Source organism: Pelodiscus sinensis, chromosome 13 (assembly GCF_052426305.1).
Source record: "Pelodiscus sinensis isolate ZL-2025 chromosome 13, ASM5242630v1, whole genome shotgun sequence".
In the NCBI taxonomy this organism is placed as follows: domain Eukaryota; kingdom Metazoa; phylum Chordata; order Testudines; family Trionychidae; genus Pelodiscus; species Pelodiscus sinensis.
Genome location: NC_143064.1, coordinates 34,089,589 through 34,114,343, shown reverse-complemented (window position 1 = coordinate 34,114,343; position 24,755 = coordinate 34,089,589). Strand labels below are relative to the sequence as shown.

The window sequence follows — 24,755 nt, the reverse complement described above, 5'->3', positions numbered from 1 at the left end:
TGAAATTTTACTTTCCCTTTCTCTTATCTATAAAAGTAATGAGTCATTTTGAAGGGACGCTTAAGTGATCACAGGAAAAGGAGAGGAGCAGAAACAGCCGAGGAGGAGGGAGCAGGTGCATGGCACGAGGGGGTAGGGACAGGAAACCCACCAGACACTAGCAAGTGGGGAGGAGGCTACAAACTGACCAGGGAGGGGACTGTTATAAGAGTGTGGGGAGAGAGAGCAAGAAGTGGAGAGTACCCAGCAGCTATCTCTGCAGGGCTGGTTGGGCTAGGCAAATCCCTCCCCACCACTCCACTAGCATGGAGAAGGAGGACTATGGGGAAAGACCATGGGGAGAGAACAAAGGGAGGAAAGAAAAACCCAGCAGTGGGCTCAGCAGGAACTGAGTTGGGAAAATGAAACCAAACCCACCACCACTCTACACATTACCAAGGTGGGGGAGGCTGAGCAGGGAGAAGGCAAGTGGAGCACTCAGAAGAGCGAGCAGCAGTTGGACTGGGGCAGTAAGGATGGGGGGAGAGGAGGAAACTTCACACAGATCAAACAGGGGAGTCTGAGCAGAGACAGGGCAAGGCAGGGAATTCTCTGTCTGGGGCCAACTGAGCAGGGCGAGGGCAAAGGAGGAGGGCTATAGATCAGTGGGCTATAGATCAGTCCCCTAACCACTTTCTAGAATACATGGGATATGGTGATTAGATAGACTTTAATATTCTAGCAACTAAGGAAAGTGATATTGCCCATGTTACAGAAAGTTTAACTATGGCACAGAAAGGATAAGTGGTTACCCGAGGCCATAAAGCAAGTCCTCAATTAAACTGGAAATAAAACTCAGAAGTGACTTTCAGTCCCATGCTTTGACAATGAGAGAGTTCTCTATTCTTTTGAAAAACAGGAAGTAAGAAATGAAGAGCCAGCACTTTTCCAATCATATGGAGCTGAACATATGACTATGTGAGTTCCTTGGCCCATCTTATTATTACAACACACATTATTAGAAGATTTACCCTCATTGCTCCAGTCCCTAACTCAAATAAGTTTTGTTTTTCTTCATTTAAATCATTATTCTAGAAAGGATGAAGGGTTCAATATGAGGAGAAGAAAGGACTATCCCAGCTCATTCTCATTCTAGCAACTTGGGACTAGGCGAGAAATGCCTGTCCGTGACTGCTGCAGCTGCAATGGGCACAGATGAGGGAGCGGTGCATATTCCCCAGCTGGGGGACAGACAGACACACAAACAGTCAAACTCTTTGAAATAAATAGTAGATTACTGTACCTTTCTCCACCTCTGTGCCCTACTGGCTTAAAGGGGCTATAGCAGATACGGTCCCCATCTCTGGTCCCTCGCTGCCCACTCCTGTGATCACTCTATAATATAACTCCTCCAAAATCTAACCTCTTTCCATTTTATGAGAAACTGTACCTCCTGCTCACTTTGGTTGCCAACCTCCCTCTCTCCGGGCGTAGGCAGCCCCAGGTCTCCCCATGGGCACTGGGGAGGGCCAGGCCAAGGTGTGGCAGCTCTGGTCTCCCCCTTCCTGCCCCCCAGCCACCGGGTAAGGTTGAGGCTGCACCAGTGCTGGTTCTCCCCCACCTGGCTAGCCCCTGCTCTTCTCCCCTCCCTAGTAGAGGCCAGCCCTGACTCTACCTCCCCAAATCCCTCGGCTGTGCCAGCCCTGGCTCTCCTCCACCCCCCAGCCACTGGGAAGGGCTGAGGCCGCACCAGCCCTGGCTCTACTCGCTCCTTCTCAGCCTCAGTGGCCCTGGGAGGAAGGTGCAGCACTTCAGGCCTGGCTCTTTCCCTCTAGCCACCACCTTGCCATGCCTGTCTCTCTCTCCCCAGCCACTGGGGGGTTAGGCCAAGGCTGCAGCAGGTCTGGCTCTCTCCCACCAGATGCTGGGGGGGGGGGGGGTGTTATGCTGGGTTGAGAGTGCGGCAGGCCCAGCTCTTTACCCCATGGTTGCCAGGGGATTTGGCCGAGCCGAGGCCTTGCCAGGCCCAGTTCTCTCTCCCTAGGTGCTGGGGTGTTGTGCTGAGCTGAGACTGCTGCAGGCCCAGCTTGCCACCCCCTGGCTGTGAGGGAGTGGTGTGAGTTGAAGCCTCACCAGGCCCAGCTCTCTCTCCCTGGCTGCTGGGGGTTTGGGCTGGGCCAAGGCTAGGGTGTTGCAAGCCTGGCTTTCTCCTGCCGGCCGCCACCTCGCCATGCCCAGCTTTCCCCATGGCCACTGGAGGGTTGGGCTGGGCTGAGGCTGCAGCAGGCCTGGCTCTCTCACCCCGGCTACTTGGGGGCTGGGCCAAGACAAGGCTTTACCAGGCCCATCTCTCTCCCCACAGGCGCTGGGGGTTGGGCTAAGCTGAGGCCTTGAAAGGCCTCTCTCTCTCTCTTTCTCTTTCTGGCAACTGGGTGGTTGGACTGGGTTGAGGCCGCAGTGCAGCAGGCCCAGCTCTTTCTGCCTGTTGGTGTGTTTGGCAGGGCTGAAGCCTCGCCATGTCTGGTTCTCTCCCTTTAGCCACCAGGAGGTTGGGCCAGGCTGAGGTTGTGGTGTGACAAGCCTGGTTTCCCCCAAAGCACCAGCAAAGTGGGAGGACAGAGGCTGTGTGGCACCGCCCCCCTCCCAAGCACCATGGAGGTGGGAGGGAGGGAAGAAGAAGGCAGGATTCAGAGTGACGTGGTGATGTCACTGTTGTCCCACAGGAAAAGTTTTTTTTATATAGAGTGACAATCAAATTCCAGGCACGTCTCATTGAATTGTCACAACCAAACCTTTACATTGCTTTAAGTTATGATAAGAGGAAGCCGCATACCAAATGTGGTGGCCCTAGCTCTTATAATTTAGGAGGAGCTCTTGAACAAATGGACTCACAGATGGACAGACAGACAGACGCAAATTTTTAAAATATATAGTAAGAAGAAAGAAGAGACTATAAAATTCAGGATTCCCATTACACAAACAAGTTGTTTGGTGCAGCTGGGACATCCTAAATTGCATATGTAAAGACAAGAGTTAATTGCATATGTTTTTAGCTCTCACCATGTGTCATTAAAATGTACCATTTGTCAAACTGACTTTGGCAACTCCAGAAATAGTTTCACAGCTTTTAGTCCCTTCATCTATAAAAGCTCTGTGCTAATGGGCTCATATTAACTGATCTGCTCGGTCAGCAGACAGAAAACAAATTGGAAGTTAAGCAACCAGTGAAACAACGATAAGCCCTAAACTATTTAAATATTGTGATTGATTTAAAAATAACAAAGGTATCTCTGATGTACTGTTTACAGTGACTCTTGCTGAAAGGGAAGGTTACTCACCAGTGCAGTAGCAGTAACTGGAGTTCTTCGAGATGGTTGTCCCTGTGGGTGCTCCACCTTTACGTGAGTTCTCCACATTTAGGTGTGTCAGCACCATTGCACCTTTGATCAGAGATTTGTGATAGCAGTGCCCATGGCTGGCCATATGCGTGGAGTGCTGGCATTCATTTTGAAGAGGCTACTATGCATGTGCAGCTGGCCACCTCCTCAGTTCCTTTTCTGACCTGGATGTGCTCGAGTCTGAAGCAGAGAGGAGGAGGGTGGCTGGTGGAACACCCACAGGGACAACCATTTTGAAGAACTCCAGTTACTGCAAGGGTGAGTAACCTTCCCTTCTTCTTTGAGGAGTGTCCCCGTGGGTGCTCTATCTTTAGGTGATTATGAAGCAGTATTCGTAATAGGAGATGGGAGCTTCAGCAAGTGAGAGTCTGTGACCGAAAGTATTGTGAGGCTTTGGGAGGACCAGAAACAATTCATTTGCATATTCATCATTTGCTTAATGAATATGCAAATATGCAAATGCCTGTTACCAGTCCTCCAAAATCTCATGAATAGATTTACTGGTTCCCGTGTCAAAAAGTTTGGGAACCCCTGATGTAGATAGTATCATGAGCTTTTGTGGTAGGTGGTGGAAACCACTGTGAAGGCTGCCATTGTTGCATTTGTTGTTGAGGCGTAGGAGAGGATTGTTGCTTGATTGGACAGCATGTCCTCATCATCACTATACATTGGGGAAGCTGAAGTGGCTGGAGTAGATGAGAAAGTATACCTTGAGGTGTTTGGGGTACTGTTGGTGCCGAATAGAGGAGTCCCCGGTACCAAGTTTACAGAGAGCTTCACTGCCATTGTAAAGTGTGGTATCAGCAGGGGAGGGGGTAGTACTGCAGGCTGCGAGGTGTTAATTAGAATGCTGCTGCTTTGTGTGTGAGGTTGACACTGAGTGTTTTGGCAGTGCTAATGCTGCCACCTCAGGCAAAGCACTCGTGCTCGGTGTCGTTTGCTGGCAGTGTATATTCCTCACTGTGGTTGCTGCCAAGGATGTTTTAGCCGGTGTCAACGAGGAGGCTTTGCACTTCTCCTCTGTTGGTGCCTTAGCTGAGGTGTGTTCTCTGTGCTTGGGGACACAGTTCCTTCAATTGCTGGTCCTGCTTGTAGGTTGCTTGTCTGACCCCTTTTGTTCTTGGGGTGGGATTGCAGTGTTTTTATGGAGAAGACAGTTCCTTAGGAGAGAGTCAGTCCCAGAGGAATAATAGGACCTTTTCTTTGGGTGAGTATTATCCTGGTCCTTTGGACTCAATCCGATGGCATCTCTTCAACCCCATACCAGGTGATTTCTGTCTGGGAGGGGTAGATTGCTCAGGGTCAGAACCCAAAAGAGCCTTTTTCTCCAGCTGGAGCATTTTTAGTTGTAATTCTCTTGATCTTCTGGAGCAGGCTATCAACTTCTGACAATGAGGACAGTGTTCTGTGGGGTGCTCTTCCCCCAGACAGTGGACTCACTGTTTGTGTCCATCAGACTTAAATGGATAGCCTGCAGCCTGTACATTTTTGAATCTGGGTGAACCAGGTATTTCCCAGACTCCAGTCCAGTTTGCATGGAACTGCTATGTCCACATAACTTCTTCTCTAAAAAAAACTAATTATGCTAAGGCTTATCTACAGAAGCTCTTTTTTTAAACTATCGCTAAAATCTAAGAGAAAGTTTAATGCGTATCAACTAGGAAAAGATTTCTGAGGTAATATCTATCTAAAACAACTGGCTAATTATATAACTTGTCAATGAGGTAAAGGGTGACAGCTGAGCCGGCGCAGTAGCCTCTTCACCAAAGCCGGCGCAGTAGCCTCTTCACAATGCATGGTGGACTGTCACAAATCTCCGATCAGAGGCACAGCGGCGCTGATGCATCTAAAGATGGAGCACCCACGTAAAGGTGGAGCATCCATAGGAACACTCCTCAAAGAATCTCTCAATTTCATTGTGTAGAATACAGTAGAGAAAATATCTGTCATAAAATTTTCAAATAGTAATAGAGAGGTAGCCGTGTTAGTCTGATCTTGCTAAAACAAAAGGAAAAACTATGTAGCACTTTAAAGACTAACATGATGGTTTAATAGGTAATGAACTTTCGTGGGCCAGACCCACTTCCTCAGATCATATTCTGGAAGAGAATTGGCATGACCATATATACCAAAGGAATACAGTGAAAAAAGTGACCACATTATTAAACTGACAAATCAGATTTAGTAAATACTGAGGCTATGTCTAGATTACATCCCTTTTTCGGAAAAGGGATGTAAATTAGACATATCGCAATTGCTAATGAAGTGGGGATTTAAATCCCCGCTTTTTTTTGGCACAGAGCTTTGTTGGAGAAAAGCCAGTCTAGACGCTGATCTTTTGAAAAATAAAACCTTTTCCGAAAGATCATTTATCCCTTATTTCAAGAGAACACAACAGAAGGTAATCAACAAAGATGCAGACAGCATTTACCTCTGAAAGTTGTAAACTTCTGTCTCTAGAAGGCAGAACATCAGGGAGAAAGTTACACTGATATAACATTGATTTACACTGCTGTATCAATCCTAGAACGTTTTTTCCCTTCCAGACATTTTCTTCAATAATTACCTCACATTCTGACAAGTTCTGTATATTGATATTACTGTTGATTCTTATGAGTAGACCTGAGCGCTATATCTAGTATGATTGACTCCCATGCTATTGTTTGTCTATAATTTCCTCAATTTCTTCCAGCCAATTCTACCTGACAGTTGACAAATTTTATCTTATCATATTATTAAAATTGTTGTAGCATTGAAGAACAAAGCACAGGCTACCATTTTTGATGCAGTCCTCATATCTGTTTTAAATGATTAAATATGTTTTCTGTTCAAAAGATATGCGAGCTTTGGAAATGTCAGATATGCTTTAAAATGCAAATCAAGATTTGTAAAGCTATAAACACCTTAAAAGGACTCTACCTTAGGTGGAATGAAACCAAAATGTAAGTCACAGCAAAATAATTTTGTTACCATTCTAAAAGTAAAAAAAAACTGTGAAAAAACAACCTTGCAGCCATGCCGCTGTAGCACTACACTACCTATGCTGATGGAAGAGGGTCTCTTTTAAGTGTAAATATTTTACTTCCCTGAGAGGTACTAGCTAACTGAATGGAAGAATTATTCCACCAACTTCTTGCTGTCTACCTTGGGGATTAGATCAGCTTAAGTATGTTACTCAGGGATGTCGGTTTTTTACACCTCTGCGCAATGTAGCTGGATTGCCATAGCAGAAATGAGGCTGCAGGGACCAAGCCCCAGGAATTCTTAGTTCTGCATGTCATAATATGACAGTGACTCAAACAGTAGAGTCTTGCCCACATGCTCAGGGTTTAGCTGATCGCCATATTTGGGGTCGGGAAGGAATTTTCCTCCAGGGTAGATTGGCAGAGGCTCTGGAGGTTTTTCGCCTTCCTCTGTAGCATGGGGCACAGATCACAGCTGGAGGATTCTCTTCATCTTGGGGTCTTCAAAGTATATGAAGGCTTCAATATCTGAGATATAGATGAGAGGATTATTCTAGGAGGGGGTGGGTGAGATTCTGTGGCCTGCATTGTGCAGGAGGTCAGACTAGATGATCATAATGGTCCCTTCTGACCTTAAAGTCTATGAGTCTATGAGTAGAAATATTATGATACTGAAAATGGACATTTTATTGTACTTAGAACAATCATTGTTTCAGGCCTTATAAGAATATACCTTGTAACCATCTAACAATATAGCTTGCTATATAGCGTTACAGGCCATTAATAATAATTTTATAAAGAGTGGATGTGTTTCCTTTCATCACAGTAATTGGTAAGATTATGTATGAAATACAGTTTATGTGACAGTGTGGCAGGATTATAAAATGATGTAGTCTCTTCAGATGTTATTTGTACCTGGTTTCAAGCAGTATCAATCACAGTCTTATACTGGGAAAAGTAAATTTATTCTCAGATTTCTATATCCATTGTTAAAGTGCCTTTTTATTATTTTAACCTGTGTAATTTAGGAAACCATGGCTTCCAACTGCAGTGCACAGTTGCTTCTAACCAACTGCTGAAAACATATTTCCTCAGTGTATTTTCTTATAGTATTGCCCTGCTTTGGTTTACTACAGAATATTTCTTACTATGGATGTAATGAAAATATGAATTTACAAAAGACCAAACTGTAAAGAGGCCAAAAAAGGAATAAAAGAAGCTCAGCTGGAATATGAAGACTTCCTAGTGGGCAGTAACTTCTAGTCAATCATTTAAAATGACTTGCTGTTAAGTGACAGCTTTTCTTTTCTTACATTATACGAGACCTGGAAGGTTTTATTAGCCTGCGTATGACTTTTTCCAATACATGCCTACTGAGATATTAAATAATAAAAATATATGTTCAAATAATAGGAGTCTAATATTAATCCCATAATGTGGTTGTCACTTTCCTAAACACTATGACTACGTCTAGACTGGCATGATTTTCCGCAAATGTTTTTAACGGAAAAGTTTTCCGTTAAAAGCATTTGCGGAAAAGAGCATCTAGATTGGCATGGACGCTTTTCTGCAAAAGCACTTTTTGCGGAAAAGCGTCCGTACCAATCTAGACGTGGTTTTGTGCAAGAAAGCTCTGATCGCCATTTTCGCCATCGGGGCTTTTTTGCGCAAAACAGTTTTTAGCTGACTACACTGGCCCTCTTGCACAAAAACATTTCCGGAAAAGGGCTTTTGCCCGAACGGGAATGTCAAAGCATTTGCGCAAGAAGCACTGATTTCGGACAGTAGAACGTCAGTGCTTTTGCACAAAATCAAGCGGCCAGTGTAGACAGCTGGCAAGTTTTTCCTCAAAAGCAAATGCTTTTGCGGAAAAACTTGCAAGTCTAGTCGCAGCCTATGAAAACAAGGAACTTCCTGGAATGAAATTCAGAACTCCTCCCTGCTCCAAAAAAATGACTTCTAATGTGACAAGCTTTTAGCTATAATTATGATTGGGCTGGTATTATGATAGATACATGGTTCTGATACCTCTGAGCAGATCACAGTAGTACAAATCCAAGCCTGCTAATACAAGACATTATATAAGATAGTTCTCTGTTTGAAAATATCTGGAATTTGTATCTAAGAATAAATGATTTAAGAACACAACATATTTCAAGGGTCCTTACTGATTTAGCCTGGGTTGCTTTTTAAAGATTTCTATGGATTGCCAACCTTTCAAATAAGTCATCACTAATTAATGTTTTCCCTAGAAGTCAGGCACTACTGTAAATATTTTCCCTACTGTACTAAAGAGCAATACTGCTTACAGTACCAACCAGCTCCATGTCAGGGGTCTGGCAGGAAGAGAGAGACAAGAGCCATGTAATTTAAAGATTGTCAAAGACTGTGAAAAGAAGACTACATCGAATTACCACCACTACAGTAAGGCAGACGGACCACTACAGCATTGATTATAACAAGCCAAGTTTCTGAGCCATTCAATCTGAATTTAAAACTCCAAAAAAGTATCAAATTGTTTCTGGGATTCTGCTTTGGCCCATTATGTATACATCTGGGTAACTTGGATTTAATGTTATGTGCATGGTTTGGGTAAATAACTGGTAAATTAATACACTCAATTTACATGAAAGACCAAAATTACTTTAGAAAGGAAACTGGGGAGTCCTTATAAAAACAAAAAACAGGACTATGTAGCACTTTAAAGACTAACAAGATGGTTTATTAGGTGATGAGATTTCGTGGGCCAGACCCACTTCCTCAGATCAAATAGTGGAAGAAAATTGTCACAACCATATATACCAAAGGATACAATTAAAAAAATGAACACATATGAAAAGGACAAATCTAATTTCAGAAAAGAAGGGGGACGGGTGGGGGGGGGGAGTAAATGTCTGTGAGCTAATGATATTAGAGGTGATAATTGGAGAAGCTATCTTTGTAATGGGTAAGATAATTAGAGTCTTTATTCAAACTTAAGTGTAAAGTGTCGAATTTAAGCATGAATGACAGTTCAGAGGTTTCTCTTTCAAGTGTAGTCTTAAAAGGCCTTTGAAGCAGGATGCAGGCAATCAAGTCATTGAGACAATGTCCTTGCTGGTTGAAATGGCAGGAAACTGTTTTTTCTTTGTGATCCTGTCTAATATCTGTTTTGTGGGCATTGATCCTTTGACTAAGTGTCTGAGATGTTTGTCCAATGTACATAGCAGACGGATGCTTTCGGTACATGATAGCATAAAGAAACACTCAAGAAAAGTTCAAAGGTGGGGGGGGGGGTGACATAAATTTAAAGGAAGAAATTACTCACCTTGTGCAGTAACAATGTTTTTTTGAAATGTGTGTTCCTGAGGGTGCTCCACTCAGGTGTTGGTGAATCCTTGCACCAGTGAACAGAGATTTTTATCCCATCAGTACTTTCTTGTGCTGCACATGTGCAGCAGCTGTCTTGCACTGTTTTTGTCTGTTAGCTGTGTGTGCGGTGCAAGTCTCCCTCCATTTCTTTTCTACCAGAAATATTATAATTGACTCCAGAGTAGAGGGGAGGAAGGGAGGGTAGTGGAGCACCCACAGGGGCACACATCTCGAAGAACCATTGTTACTGCACAAGGTGAGCAACTTCTTCTTCTCCTTTGAGTATTGTCCCTGTAGGCGCTCCACTCAGGTGACTGAAAAGCAGTAGCCACAGTGGTGGCGGTGGGCCATTGGAGTCATCTGCTAGAAGAAGCAAGGATGGTGTCACCCACAGATGTGGTAAGAACTGGTCCTTGCTGAAGTGCATAATGTTGTGTGAAAGTATGTGAGGAAGAGCATGTAGCTGGCCTGCAGATGTTGGCTAGTGGTACGTTGCATAAAAAGGCAATTGATGCAGCCATCACTTTGGTAGAATGGGCAGTGACTAGTTGCAGTGGCTCTGTTTCGAAGTCTGTAGCAAGTATTTATGCAACTTGATATCCATCTGGATATGTGTTGTGTGGAGACAGCTGTTTCCTTAGTAGGACTGGATGTGAATATAAAAAGTCTATTAGATTTTCTGAAAGACTTAGTCCTTCTTGTATTGAGGGTGTGTAATGTCACCTCCCTCGGGGAGTCATGTGGTTTGGGATGGTAAATGGGCTTGTTGATATGGAAGTCAGAAACTACCTAAAAACTGAGGTCTGAGGATAATCTTGTTCTTGATGAAAAGTGTATAGGGTGGACTTGACATGAGGGCTACAGTCTCACCTACCTATTGTGCAGATATGATAGTGACAATGAAGGATGCCTTCATGGCCATGTGTTGCATTGAGGCCATCGCTAAAAGTTCAAAAGGTGGTCTTGTCAATGAGTCCAACACAAGGTTTAGATCCCATGATAGGACCAGTGGGCTTATGTGTGGACATGCTTTTGATAGGCTGGCTAAGAACCGCATGGTGATCAGGTGAGCGAACACCGAGACATCATTTACCAGGTCATAGAAGACCACGATAGCAGAGAGATGGACTCTTATGGAGCTGATGAAGAGCCCTGCATTGCTGAGGTCCATTAAATATTTGAATATGGTAAGTATTGAGGAGGTATGTGCTCATAGATGGCGCTGACTGCAACTTTCCTGAAACCTTTTCCATTTATTTTGATAGGTGTACCTCACAGAAGTGTGATGACTGCTGAGGAGGATCTGTTTCACTCTCTGGGAGCAGGTAAGTTTGTCATTCTGGAACCACAGAGAAACCAGGCTGTGAGCTACGGAGTCTGAGGGTTCAGATGGTATGTTTGTCCATTGGGTTGAGTTAGCAATGGGAAGTGATAGGAAGGGGAATGGGCTTGGTAATTGACATAAGGAAACTAATGCTGTCTCAACCAATATGGCACTATTAGGATGATCTTCGCTCAGTCTGTCTGGATCTTGTGGATTACCCTGGAGATCAGGGGAATTGGGGTGAATGGAGCTCTCCATTGTATAGTAAAAGCATCTCCTGGGGAATATTTGCCCTGGCCTGCTCAGAAGCAGAAGTGGGGACATTTTTGGTGAAGAGGTCTATGCCTGGAAACCTCCACTGTTGAAAAATAGGATGATTTTGAGGCTGAACTCCCACTTATGCTGTTGAGAAATTTTCTGATCAGTTTATCTGCTCTAGTATTCTGTTGACCTGGTATGTACATTGCAGTTGGTGTAATTTTGCTTTTCATGCACCAGTTCTAGAACCTGATTGCCTCGGCACATAGTGAGCGTGATCGAGCACCCCCATCTGTTAATATAATGCATTCATGGAGTGTTGTTCATGAGAAGACAAATGGTATGGCTTTGGATGAGTGGTAGGAAATGCAGGCAAGCATTGTGGACCACCTGGTATTCCAAAATATTGATGTGCAGTCTTGTGTCTTGGTATGACCATCTGCCCTGCACTGTGTGCTATCCGCAGTGAGCACCAAAGCCTAGAAAGGAAGCATCTGTACTGATTATCCGGGAGGGGTCTGGGCAATGGAAGGTCACTCTGGACAGAAGACAGTTGGCTAGTGGGCAGGTCCACCATTGCAGCAATGTCATCACTAACTTTGGGGGTAATCTGTTTGGTGAGGCTATGTCAGTTGGGAATATATATTGACACCAACCAGGTGTGTAGGCATCTCATGTGCAGACTCGTGAGGGATATCAAGAAGGTCATGGCCGCCATGTGCCATAGGGTCTGTAGGTATGTGCAGACAGTTGTCACTGGGGCCTGTAGAATATTTTGTACAACGTCACACAGGGTCTGAAAATGGCTCAGAAGGAGAAATGCTCTGGCCACCATAGAATCCAGTGCTGCTCCAATTAATTCTATTCTCTGGGTGGGATCCAGAATAGATTTCTGTTTGTTTATTAAAAGACCCAGGTGAATAAAAATGTCTCAGGTAAGATCTGTCATGGTCATTGTGTGTTGTAGAGAAGACCCCTTGACCAAGCAATCATCAAGGTACAGGAATATGATAACTCCCCACTTTGTGGAAGGCTGTGACCAAGGTCTTTGAAAACATGCGTGGTGCTATCGACAGTCCAAAGGGGAAGACATGATACCTGTAATGTTCTTTGCCCACCGTGAACTGGAGGAACTTCCTCTTAGCCGGGTGTGTTGTTATATGAAAATATGCATCTTGGAGGTCAAGGGATGAGAACCAGTCCCCCATATCCAGTGCCAGAAGGATGGTTCCCAAAGTTACCATCTTGAACTTGTTGTTGTGTAAGAACTTGTTAAGTTTCCTGAGATCTGAGATCGGCCTGCATCCCCCTGTCTTTTTGAAAGTGAGGAAATAGTTGGAATAGAACCCTCTTCCATGAAACTCTGGTGGAACTCGCTCTATGTACCCTAGGAATAGTTTTTGAGTGTCTGCTTGTAGAAAGGGCTCATGAGAGGGGTTCCTTAAGAGGCATGGGGAAGGAAGGTGGGTAGGGAGCATAGGCATAAAGGGGATGGTGTAGCCAGTCCTTATAATCTTGAGGCTCCATAGTGATGAGAGCTTATTGGTGGTAAAAGGGTCTCAACTGATGGTGGAATGTGTGGATGGTATGCACTGGATCTAGAGGGTGGTTGTTCATGCTCTTGACCATACCTTCAAATGTGCTGCTTGGGTGCAGCAGATTGGGGTGTGGATGCTTGAGCATGTTGTGACCTTCTATTGGTCCGTTGTTTAGACCTGTTGTCAAATGGCCTCTGATGTTGCCTCTAGTAGGAGGTATTCCTAGATCTCTGGTATGGGGTGTATCTCCTCCTCTTATTGAGCGGCTTATACATTCTGAGTGTCCGAAGGGTTATGCGTGAATCTTTAATTGACTGGAGTACTTCATTGGTCTTCACTGCGAAAAGCTGAGCCCTGCCAAAAGGCAAGTCCTTCACTTTGGTTTGCAGTTCCCTGAGAACACCAGATGACTGCAGCCAAGAAGCCTGATGCATAACGATTGCCATTGTGGTTGATTGGGCTGCCGTATCTGCTATGTCCATTGACACTTGGAGTGCCAGGTGGGCAAAGAATTGGCCCTCTTTCATGATGGACTGTAGCTGAGGCCTCCTTTGTTCTGGCCAGCTGTTTAGTAGCTGGTATAATCATAATTAGCCAGGAGGGCCATATAATTCGAAATTCTCAACAGGAGTGTAGCTGATGAAAAATGTCAAGCCTTTTGTGCTCCTTGTCCTGGGGCATTGATTTGAACTGTGTTTAGCTGGGGGTGAGAAAAAAGAAAATTCATCTCCTTAGCTAGGATAAAGTATTTTCTATCAGCCCTACAGTTGGTGGGTAGTATAGAGGCTGGTGTTCGCCATATGGTTTCCGATGTCTTCATTTATGAGTAGTGCTGTCTTGGAGGATGTGCTGAGCTGTAGAATTCTTAGCAGCTTGTGCTGCTTTTCTTGCACCTCTTGTAGGGTGCTATGTCTTGTGACTGTGCTACCCTTTTGGATATTTGCTGAAATTATTTCAGATCCTTGGTTGGAGGAGAAGAGGAAGATGGAAATATCGCTTTGTTGGGGGACAACTAGGACTGCTGTAGTGGAGACTTACTATCTGAATCCGACTGATGTAAGTCATCATCTTCCCCTACAGGACCATCTGAGTCATGGCTGACGGTGAGGGTAGAGGATGAGTTGGAGACAATTGAGTAGTCTGTGGAGACTTTGCTGATGTTCTCATTGGGTAGCTACAGCTGACTAATAGGATCAGTGCTGATGTGATGGTTGAGAGTGATATTGGCCCTATAGTTCCTAGGGCGGTCACTGAGGTTGGTATTACTGAGGTGGATATGGCCATGCAGCTGATGGGCTGTTGCTCATGCATGGCATGGTTAGGCACTGCTAGGTTTAAACATCTCTAATTGCCAGCACAAGAGCACACTAATACCTGAGCGGAGCACCCACAGGGAAACCACTTGAAGGAGAAATGGGTTTCATCCTGGTGGATACAAATTCAATAAACTTTTTACAAATATTTTGACTAAGAAGTGTGAGGAAATAGATTGACTGTCAATATGAATATTAAAAGCTACTAACAATGCTAAATAGACCTTAAGTGAGTGGACAGGCAAACCCATATTTTTTAAATGAAACAAATGTTTTACAGTGTAATGAACAGAAGTCAAGACTGGGATAACACCCTCATTGGACACCAATATAACATTTTGCCCACTTCAAGCTATCTTTTCTAGTGTACTGCTTCCTAGAATTAAAACATGTGTCACCTCAACAAAACAATAATTTTCTAAATCTGTCAAATTTCTATTGTTCAAACTATGATATGAAATCATTAGGGTTCTGGGTAAAAGAACCTTCCTTCCTGTTGAGAAATGAATTGATTTTCACTGGAAACAACCTGAATATTCCCTTGAATAGAATCACAGACTGCTAAAACTGAAGGGAACTTGAGAGGTTATCAAAACCAGTCCTCTGAGTTCATGGCAAATCAAGCAAAATCTAGATCGGGGTGGGCAATAATTTTTGAAGGGGGGCCCCTTCAATGATTTCTCAAGTGGTTGCAGGCCACCCTGGAAGGGGCGGGGCCTCAGCGGAAGGGCAGGGCCAGGAGACTTCACTGCCCACTATCTCTGATTGACCTAGTTGCAGGAAAGCATGTGAAGTGTTAGCCCCTGCCAGGGATATGCAGTGCCTAGAGAGAACTGCCAGCTGTTTTGAACAGCTGGCAATTCCCTCTGGTGCCGTGTGCCCCTGGTAGGACAAGGAGACTTTGTGCACTCCCCTGTCCCCAGGACATGACTGGCTGGGGAGGGGGACGCGACAAGACAGCCATGATCCAGGAGAGCCCTTTCAATTGCTGCTATTGAAAGGGCTCCTGGCTCCTGCTCGAGGAGTTGCAAGCCCTTTAATAGCAGCAATGAAAAGAGCTTGCGCCTGCCAGGCAGCTTCTACCACGTTGCTTGGCAGCTGCCCGGAAGACACAAGTCCTTTGAATTGCTTCTATTTAAAGGGCTCATGCCTTCCTGGAGGCCATCAGGCAAGGTGGTAACAGCCACCCAGCAGATGCGAGCCCATAAATAAAAGCAATTGAAAGGGCTCGTGCCTCCTGGGTTCTGCCACTAATGGATAGCCTGAGGGCCGCCAGGCTGGCACAAGACCTTTCAATTTCTGCTATTTAAAGAAGACATGATCCCTTTAAATAAAAGCATTGAAAGGGCTCACACCTCCCAGGCAATGCATTAGCAGCAGAGCCAGGAGCTGCCGCAGGCTGGATCAAAGTGCTTGGTGGGCTGTTTGTGGTGCACTGACAGCCTTTTGCCCAGCCCTGATCTAGATCATCCCTGACATACGTTTGTCTAACCTGCTCTTAAAAATCTCCAGTGATGGAGATTCCACAATTTCCCTAGAAAATATATTCCAATGCTTCACCACCTTGATAGGAAGCTTTTCCTAATCTCCAATGTAAATCTCCCTTGCTGCAATTTAAGCCCACTGATTCTTGTCCTATCATAAGAGGTTAAAGAGAAAAAAATGTTCTCCCTCCTCCTTATAACACCCTTTTAGCTGTTTGAAAGCTGTTGCAATGTCCCCTCTCAGTCGTCTCTTTTCTTCAGTAAACAAATCCGACTCTGAACAATAACTGAATTAGAGGGAGGTGAACATGAAAATAAGAAAACCCTACTTAGGGAATCAGGTATAATTTGTCAGCCTGTTTGTAAATTGGATGAGATGAAAATGGATTGGAGATTGAGGCCCTGGATTTGACCCCAGCTGCCTCAGAGGGAGTTTATCTTGTGCTGGAGGGATGACAGCTCCCTTCTCTTTTTCCTTCTGACCTGCTATCCCCCCCTCTCCCTGCCTTCAAGTTGCCCCAGGGAGCGACCATCTGCTCAGCCATCAGCAGCATTTTGGCCATGGCCATTGAGACCCTTGGTGCTTCAAGTGGGCAGGAGTTCCCGTTGTTCCACATAACCCCTGGTGCTGGGACCTCTGGTGCTGAGACCTCTGATGCTGGGACCTCTGTGGCCCTGGGGCCTGGCACTGGGGAGATTTTAACCTCCCCTACCATCACTACAGATCCTCTGCCCTGTGAGGAGGCACTTCATCCCGGTGCCTCTTCTGCCGAGGCTGCTGACCCTGTTTCCACTCTCAGCCCCTATCCTACCCCTGTTCCCTGCTCAACCCTCCACCAACCAAATTTTCTACTCCTCCTCCTATTCCCCTTCCTCTAACTCCTTTTCCTAGTCCCCCTCCACCTTCTCCCTCTACTCCCCTTATTCCTCTTCCTCCTCTCTCTGTCCTCTTTCCTTCCTCTTACCCTACTGCTGCCACTCCTGGGTTGCCATGTTTAGTTCTGGCATTGGCCCCGAGGAGGCAGTTTTCATTTCTCTCACTCCCATCATGTCTGGAACTGTTTTCCCTCTGTCACTGCCCCTACCATAATCGCAGCAGGGACTTCAGGGTCCCTGCTTTCCTATGTCAGTTGGTTATGGGGCCCATAGAATCATAGAATAATAGGACTGGAAGGGACCTCAAGAGGTCATCGAGTCCAGCCCCCCGCCCTCAAGGCAGGACCAAGCTCCGTCTACACCATCCCTGACAGATGTCTATCTAACCTGTTCTTAAATATCTCCAGAGAGGGAGATTCCACCACCTCCCTTGGCAATTTATTCCAATATTTGACCACCCTGACAGTTAGGAATTTTTTCCTAATGTCCAATCTAAACCTCCCTTGCTGCACTTTAAGCCCATTACTCCTTGTCCTGTCCTCAGAAACCAAGAGGAACAAATTTTCTCCTTCCTCCTTGTGACACCCTTTTAGATATTTGAAAACCGCTATCATGTCCCCCCTTAATCTTCTTTTTTCCAAACTAAACAAGCCCAGTTCATGAAGCCTGGCTTCATAGGTCATGTTCTCTAGACCTTTAATCATTCTTGTTGCTCTTCTCTGTACCCTTTCCAATTTCTCCACATCTTTCTTGAAATGTGGCGCCCAGAACTGGACACAGTACTCCAGCTGAGGCCTTACTAGTGCAGAGTAGAGCGGCAGAATGACTTCACGAGTTTTGTTTACAACACACCTGTTGATACAACCTAGAATCATATTTGCTTTTTTTGCAACAGCATCACACTGTTGACTCATATTCAACTTGTGGTCCACTATGACCCCTAGAGCCCTTTCCGCCATGCTCCTTCCTAGACAGTCGCTTCCCATCTCGTATGTATGGAACTGATTGTTCCTTCCTAAGTGGAGCACTTTGCATTTCTCTTTATTAAACCTCATCCTGTTTACCTCTGACCATTTCTCTAACTTGCTAAGGTCATTTTGAATTATGTCCCTATCCTCCAAAGAAGTTGCAACCCCACCTAGTTTGGTATCATCTGCAAACTTAATAAGCGTACTCTCTATCCCAATATCTACATCATTGATGAAGATATTGAACAGTACGGGTCCCAAAACAGACCCTTGCGGAACTCCACTTGTTATCCCTTTCCAGCAGGATTTAGCACCGTTAACAACAACTCTCTGACTACGGTTATCCAGCCAATTATGCACCCACCTTATCGTGGCCCTATCTAAGTTATATTTGCCTAGTTTATCAATAAGAATATCATGCGAGACTGTATCAAATGCCTTACTAAAGTCTAGGTATATGACACCCACCGCTTCTCCCTTATCCACAAGGCTCGTTATCCTATCAAAGAAAGCTATCAGATTAGTTTGGCATGACTTGTTCTTCACAAACCCATGCTGGCTATTCCCTATCACTTTATTACCTTCCAAGTGTTTGCATAGGATTTCCTTAATTACCATACAGGGGTCTGGCCCAAAGACGTTTGAGGGCCTGAGGCCCCGACACCCGATATGCTGAAGGATGAGATGTGCTGTTTCTTGGAGGACATCCGTGGCTCCAAGAACAAAGTGGCTTTTGACATTCAGTGCTGAGGAAACTTCCATCTTGTCCTCCAGACAGTACGGGCCATTTTGCAGGGAAGGTAAAGGGACTGAGCAGTGGGAGGCTGCAGCCTTACCATCAGTCCTGCAGCTTCTGTGATGGCCTGCTTACATTTAGATATGGTCACAGTTTGCTGCGGGGCCCAATAGAGACTACCAGTACTCCTGCCAATGAGGATCTTCTCCAGACCTCTCAATGCCACCATTCATCCTTGCCACTCTGAACACCCGGGGCTGTAGGGTGGGTCTCCGGATCTGTAAGGTGCTCTCCTTCCTCTAGGAGATGCAGACCTCTCCAGCTGCTGAGGCTAGCTGGTGGCTGGAGTGGGGGGACAGGGTCTATTCAGCCATCTGTTGGCCCTGTTCATCCTGAACCTACAGCCCAAGGTGCCGGGGACTGCTGAGGTTGTGTAGGGTTGCCTACTGCACCTCTGGGTTTGGGTGGAGGGGCTGACATTAAATTTTGTTAACATCTATGCCCTGAAATCCAGTCCAGAGAAGCTCTGCTTCTTCCAGCAGTCGTCTGCATTCCTCAGCTCTCTGGATCCTCGTCAGTGCCTGGTCCTGGGTAGGGATTTCAATTGCTCCCTCAAGGTACGGGACCACATGGGGACTGAGCAGTGCCAGGCTGCTGCAGATGTTCTCAGGGATATAATAGACTAACACTCCCTGGTGGATGTCTGGCACAACCACAACCCAGACAAAGACACTGCATTCACTTTTGTCCGGGTGGAGGATCAATGATTGTTTCACTCCCAGTTAGACTGCATTTTTCTTTCTCATTGTTGTCTTTCTCTGGCCCACTCCTCCAGCATTCAGCCAGCCCTGTTCTTGGACCACCACTTGGTCCTTCGGCACAGTGGTGTTTGGATGTGAGGAAGGTGTACATGCAGCTCTTCTGCTGCAACGACTCCTGGGGGGCCAGCTCGTGAAGGGATGTGGTGATAGAGCAGTTGGAACAGGAAGTTTTAGAGCTAGAGAGGTATCTGGCCACCAGCCCCAGAGATCCATCCCTCTGTGGAACATACTGGGAGAAGTGAGAGGAACTCCGAGCCCTAGATGACCTTCGGGCCCGGGATGCCTTTGTTCATTTTTGCATCCATCTACTCCAGGAGCAGGATCATGGCTCCCACTTCTTTTACACCCTGGAGAAAAACAGGGGGGCTAAAAATGCATCATATGCCTTCTGGCAGAGGATGGCACCCCCCTCACAGATCTAGTGGAGATGTGTGAGAGGACTCGAGTCTTCTACACCTCCCTTTTCTCCCCAGATCCAACCAGATGTCTGCAAAATCCTCTGGAATGAACTCCCAACAGTTAGTGCGAGCGACAGGGACCGGCTAGACCTGCCTCTCTCTCTGGCCGAATTCTTGAAAGCCCTCTATCTCATGCTCACCAATAAGTCCCCGAGTTCTACCATGTGTTCTGGGGCATCCTCAGTCCAGACCTTGCCAGCATTTGGGCCGAGTCCTTGGAGAGTGGGGTCCTCCCTTTATCATGCAGGAGAGCCTAAGAAAGGAGGGGCCTGCAACTGTGGGGCCTATCTCCGCTCTGGTATCCGTTCATTCATCCAGGCAGAGTTCCACTGGGCAGCATCCACTGTCTCTCTCGAGATCTTCGGGGGGCAGTGGACACTGTTCGGGGTTCTTTGCTCGGTGTCCTTCTTTGGTTCCCTCATTTTGATCCTATGACCTCTATACCCATCCCTGTTTTCTCTTTATTTGTCCCCAGTAATCATTTGGCATTCTTGGCTCTGTGGACCCTCCCCATAGGCTGGTGGGTGGTCCTTTAGATGCTAATGTCCACCCACCTCCTGGAATCCAACAGGACTATTTTTTTATAGCCTTCTGTTCTAACCCTGTCATATTACTTAAACATATGGTGGTCAATTTTTAACCTGTTAGAATATATTTTAAGATTACAATACATGTTCCAGTGGAAAACAAAAACATCGCTTTGAATTGCATATTCATGCATATAGACACTATTGTCTAAATTAAATGTCCTTTGTTTACCAAGACTAATGAAGTAGAAAAAGCTAAATCCAATGCAAAATAACTTAATTACGTTTCAGAGGCAACCATTTTGCCCAGTTTCAGTAAGCAAGATAATTTCTTTGTGATGACACAATCAGTCTACTAATACTGATTCTGCTGGTGCATGCCAGAGTACTATACTGGGAATTTGATAAAGGAGGTAGAAGCAATGGAGTTAAGATTAAATTAAAATAAGACATATTAATGGAAATAGTGTTTGGGAAAATAATTTTACAAAACAAGTGCTAAGTACATAATAACTTCATTTTCAATGCTGCTTAACATAGGGCTAGATTTGTCTCCGGTTTATTTTCGATGATATCAGTGAGGTTCAATCAGGGATGAGTGTGATTCATTCTGGGTATGTATTAGTCTCTCTCAGACAAATTTAGAACAAAGGAGATTTTGTTTTTGCCTTAAATACTTAGGTTTTGCATAGTGGGCCAGCCATCTAGAATGGGCTTCTCTTTCCTTATATCGTAACAGAAAGACCCACCCATTTGTCTGTTACGCTTTTTAGGTTCTAGCCTCCTCCCATATAGAACAGCTTGCCAATAGGTAACTTTCTTTACATCTATATTAAGTAAGCAAATCACTCTGAAAAAAATAGCCACAATTTGAGCAATATCTATATGGCTGGGCTTCTACATTGTTTGCTAAGCTAGACTGGGCTATAAATTAGCAGTATCCTGTTCTTTCAGCACCATAATATAAGAACATGGAGATATTCAATTCATCTGAAGAAGTGGGTTGTGCCTACAAAAACTCGTGATACTATCTAAATGTTTTGTTAGTCTTTAAGGTTCTACAAGACTATTTGTTATTTAAAAGGGTGAGAAATTCAAAACAGGTAAAGGGAAACACTTTTTCACAATGTGTAATTGGACTATATAACTCATTGTCATATGAAGTCATTAAATACAGGAACTTAATACAATTCAAAAACAGACTGAGCATTCATATAAATATCAAGGATATTCATAATTAACAGAAACAACAGTGTTGTGGAAGGCATATTAAACTCCATGTTAAAAGGGGTGACCATAAGAGATAAGCAAGAGACCTATTATGGGTGGCAGTTTATCCTTTTTCTGCCTACTCTGAAGTCTGTATAGATTTCAAGTCTGATCCACGATGACAATTCACATGTTCCTTGTGCTTAAACTCCAGGGTGAAATCAAGACTCCATTTAAATTAATGTGAATTTCTCTATTAAATGTATTAGGACCAGGATTACAGCCCAAGATTTGAGAGAGAGCTTGTTTAAATGACTGAACCACTGGATCTCTGGATAGCATGTCTGAAATTTGGAGAAGTTCCAGAGGCATCCATCCAACAAGCTTAACAGTTCTGAATCTCACAACTGGAGTAGGCAATGGTTGTCACAGATCCTCTCACCAGTTTTTCCTTCATCAAAAGATAGAAAACACATACTTCAGGGGACACACCTCTCAATCCACCATGATTGAGAATGCTTCAGAAACTCAGAACATGGGGAGGCCCACCTTTTCAGATATTGCAAAGTACATTATTGGATTCATCTAGGCCAGTGTTCCTTAACCTTTTAAGACCGAGGAGCACCAAACAATATTTTTTTTTAATGAGGAACATCAAGGATATTGTTGAGAAGAAAAGAAAAAAAAAGTTTAGGGGAAAGTCATTGAGCAAAAATAAAAAAAAAAGGTCACCTGCCCCTTTAAGGGTGGCCATTTTGAATTCTGTTGTTCTCCGCAGCACACCTCTGACTGCCTCGCAGCACACCAGTGTGCCGCAGAACACAATTTATGAAACGCTGACCTAGGCTTTGTCTACACTGCAGGGTTTTCGTGCAAGAAGCTTTTTGCAGAAGAGATCTTCTGCAAAAACTTCTTGCGCAAAAGCACGTCCACACCTCAAAAGCACAACGCAAAAGCGATGTGCTTTTGCACAAGAGAGCATTCACACTGCATGGACACTCTTGTGCAAGAAAGTTCTGATTGCCAAAAGAGCACGTGTGCTTTTCCTGATAGGCTCTTTTTGCACAAGAAACCCCTGTAGAACGTCCACATACACCTTTTTGCGCAAAAAATCTTATGCAAAAAGGAGTTATTCCTCATAGAAAGAGGTATACCTACACCACAAAAAGCCCTCTGTTCTTCTGTTTTACTGTAAATTTTCTTACACAAAACTCCTGAGCTACATTTACACTGGCATGATTTTGCGCAAGAACTCTTTTGCAGAAGAGTTATTGTGCAAAAACTCTTCCAGGAGAGAGCATCTACACTGGCATGTGCCTTTGCGCAAGAGATGTGCTTTTGTGCAAGAGCATCCATGTCAGTGTAAATGCTCTCTTGCGCAAGAAAGCTCTGATGGCCATTTTAACCAGAGGGCTTTCTTGAGCAAGAAATTCATGTTGCCTGTCTACACTGGTCTCTTGCGCAAGAACAGTTGCACAAGAGGGCTTATTCCTGAGCGGGAGCATCATAGTTCTTGTGCAAGAAGCACTGATTTCATACATTAGAACGTCAGTGTTCTTGTGCAAGAACTCGTGGCCAGTGTAGACAGGCAGCAAGTTTTGGCACAAAAGCAGGTGCTTTTGCGCAAGATCGTGCCAATGTAGACACAACCCTGTAGTATAGACATAGCCCCAATGACTACAGGTGAAACTGAAGATCTCTTTTGGCATCAATTGTTCTGGGAGCAGAGTTTGGGATTTAGTCAATCCTCTTGGAAATGAAGAGATCCCACTAAGTAAGTCACGTGGTCCTTGTCTTCACTAGGATTAAAGATGTGTTTTAAACATGTGTTAACTGACAGAAATCAACTAAATGTGCTAAAATGTTAGTGAAGACAAAGCAATTTTTTTCATATGTTGATGGTTAAAGGAAACCCTATGTCCCCTTCTAGGTTTTACCTTTACCATCTAACCTGTCAAAACTACAATTCACTAACTGTAATCAAGATACAGGAGAATGTGACCTTCGATCGAGGTAGCTATTGTCAGAATCTTCCTCCCCTGGCTCCCCTTTGTCAGAATCTTTCATTGTGGCAGCAAGCTTTTTAGCAATGTAGGTATGGGAGGTACTACTGAGCCTGTAGAGATCTGTGCAGGGTACTCACCTATCTCTACCATATTCACTTAAGATGTGCCTCACTATCTGCACTGCCATTAATACCCATCTTAGCTAGGCAAGCAGTGTCTGCAGATTTTATGCTGCTGCAAATACTACCTATACTGAACAACTGTTCTCTGTATTTTGGACTGACATTTTTCATACAATCTAGATCAGTGTTTCTGAAAGTATTCCGCAGAATCACTCTCAGAAACATTTAACTGGCTGCCCCGGTTTGTTTATTTAGTGGCGCCACGGCCATGGAGCCTCACAGCTCCCATTGGCTCTGTTTCATCCTTTGTGGCCATCCTTTGTAGCGGGAAGTGGCCCGGCCCATGCCACTTCCCGCGGCTCCCCTTGGCTGCAAAGGACAAAATGGAGCCAATGGGAGCTGCAAGGCTCCGTGGCCATAGTGCCAGTAAATAAACCAGGGCGGTCAGTTAATGTGTTTCTGAGAGTGATTCCATGGAACACTTTCAGAAACACTGATCTAGATTGTATGAAAAATGTCAGCCCAAAATACAGAGAACAGTTGTTCAGTATAGGTAGTATATGTAGTATACTGATCTAGATGATTTTCAGATGAGCTTTGTACCTTATGATATGGATGTGAAAAAATGAACTGTGAAATCTTGCCATGCAACATGATACTGTAAGATATAAGATCATATTTCTGCTATGTCAATATTAATTCCAGTGGCTCTTAAGAAAAAAGAACTAAAACTTAAAAATTTGATGAACTTACGTGATAAAGTGGAACGGTGTTGCTTTCAGCTAGTGAGAAATTCAGGACATCTTGCTGCCCAGGTTCAAGCCTGACACTAACAGCAGATGTCAACATTGATGGGGTAATTGGATAGTTCAAGTTACTTGTGTTTTTGCCCTTTTTCCTTGACCTGCGGCCTGTGTCTCTTTTGTTGTCTTTCTGTGTCAAAGGCTCTTCTTGGATCACCAAGATCTTGTCATCACTCAAGTATCGAAGGAGTGAATTCTCCGAGTCAGTTGTTGGAGGAAGAAGAAAAGAAATATGAATAATACAAAACAAAAAGATATCAAATGTAATCAGGCTGCACTTTTATACTTAAGCACTCGAGCACACATCTGTGTGAAAATAAAGCTGCACCTTATAAAGGGTTACAGTGGGTGTTTCAATATGACATTTAAAATGGAGAACACAACGTACAGTTTTCTATTCATGGTAGTGTCTAGAGAGTGTTTTACTAAGACATGGGAAATGGAACATGGCTATTACCACAGTATTTCACAGCCCTTTAATCTATAGTATTTGCAGCTCTTGAGAAGAGCCGTCCTTATTAAGTCAGCGTTCACTGGCATACAGGGGGTCACATGAAGCTATGGTTCTTTATGGCATAGTAACTACAAGTGCACATGACTTGTTTCTTTTCCCCTGGAAAC

At 44.5% G+C, this 24,755-nt stretch overlaps 1 long non-coding RNA gene across 1 annotated transcript; it reads left to right on the top strand.

Annotated features, from left to right (window-relative positions):
• Nucleotides 1–10,406: 10,406 nt before the first annotated feature.
• Nucleotides 10,407–24,561, top strand: LOC112544521 (uncharacterized). Its single transcript, XR_003087853.3, has 3 exons — nucleotides 10,407–10,878; nucleotides 10,957–11,016; nucleotides 24,276–24,561. It is a non-coding gene; the product is annotated as an uncharacterized LOC112544521 (long non-coding RNA).
• The last annotated feature ends 194 nt before the right edge of the window (nucleotides 24,562–24,755 follow it).